The sequence below is a fragment of the Peromyscus eremicus genome, chromosome 16_21 (genome assembly GCF_949786415.1).
Source record: "Peromyscus eremicus chromosome 16_21, PerEre_H2_v1, whole genome shotgun sequence".
Classification (NCBI taxonomy): Eukaryota; Metazoa; Chordata; class Mammalia; order Rodentia; family Cricetidae; genus Peromyscus; species Peromyscus eremicus.
The window spans coordinates 30,527,980-30,529,376 of NC_081432.1; the positions used below are offsets into that span (position 1 = coordinate 30,527,980).

Consider the following 1,397-nt stretch of genomic DNA (forward strand, 5'->3'; position numbering starts at 1 on the left):
TCCTTAGGTAGAAGATCAACCCTTGCCCTCTGCAGAGGACTCAGAAACCGCCCCCTTTTTTCTGTGTGGCCATGTCACATAAAGCCTGGGTCTACTCTCGGCCCTTCAGAGGGCTCATAGGAACAGCTCCCTCCTTGGTGCAGTGGGATAGAGGTCTTCAAAATAAAATCTAGCTCCGAGGTGATCAGCAGAAGATATTTGCTAAGGATGGAGGCATGGCTAGGGCTCTTCATAACGGCAGGAGTACCTCCACCTCACCACTGTCAACTGTGTTTATCTTCCTTTCTTAAACGGCATGCAAGGCCCCAAGTACCTCCATTGACTGACCGAAGAACCTGAAATTCGAGCTCTATACTTCTATTTTATACCGTAGGTATAAAGATATAGATATATTCATATATGAATATATATATTCTAGATTCTTCATGTGGGAAGAAATGAAATATTTATAATTTCTCCAGTTCCATACATTTTTCTACAGATAACATAATTTCATTTTTTATGTTGTTTATAAAGCAAGTTTATTTCTGCAGAGGAGGTGTCTTATGTTTTTGGTCGGGGTGGGGGGGATAGAAAGAAACTCTACTTTTCAGAACTGGGTCCCTGAATCCTCAGCAGCAGTATGGTTTTTCACCATCTCTACTGGGGACCAAAGATATGGGAATGATGGAGGGTCAAACTAGCCACCAGCTGTTCAAAGTTACCCAGGCTCCAAGGTGGACATGATAGATTTTCAGGGCCAAGAGACCTGCTGTCAGAGGTGGGTAGATTGAAGATGAGCAAGAGATCAGCCTGTTACCAGGGCAGCCAGAGCCAGGCTGGATGCAATGGGACATCCTTTGCTACCTGCTGGTTTTCTTTAGCTACCTGCTGGTTGCCTGAAAGGAACCAGACATCTTGACAGCCAGCACCTCAGGGATACAGTCCCCAGAGAGACTGCGCAGATACCACAGGCGCAGACCTAGCCCCTTGCATCTGGCCAACATCCTCAAAATGGTAATGGGCAGTTACTTTGTCCGCACGTGGCCTGCAGCTCCAGAACTTCCACGATCAAACTCTGGTCAGTCATGGCATGGCCCAAACTTCTTGGTTGTCCTGGACTGGTCAGAGGTCACTGACATCAATGGCCCAGAGGAGAGGATGGTGGAGAAGGTATCTCTGAACAGTGGACAGTTTCTGGTGAGCTCCATAGATCTGGGGCTTGAGTCTGGACATTAGCAAGGTTTTAAAGAAAGCTACATAGGCCTTTGAGGCATCAATTCCCCTGAGGTTCCCAGAGCCGCTGGAACAGCCACTACCTCCTCCTGGCCTACAAAGCTATGAAGTTCTTTTGTGTGTGTGTGTGTGTGTGTGTGTGTGTGTGTGTGTGTGTGTGTGTGTGAGAGAGAGAGAGAGAG

The 1,397-nt window shown here is 47.2% G+C and overlaps 1 pseudogene; it reads right to left on the reverse strand.

Moving 5' to 3' along the window:
- Positions 1–639: 639 nt before the first annotated feature.
- Positions 640–1,190, reverse strand: LOC131893937 (ran guanine nucleotide release factor-like; annotated as a pseudogene).
- Positions 1,191–1,397: the final 207 nt, after the last annotated feature.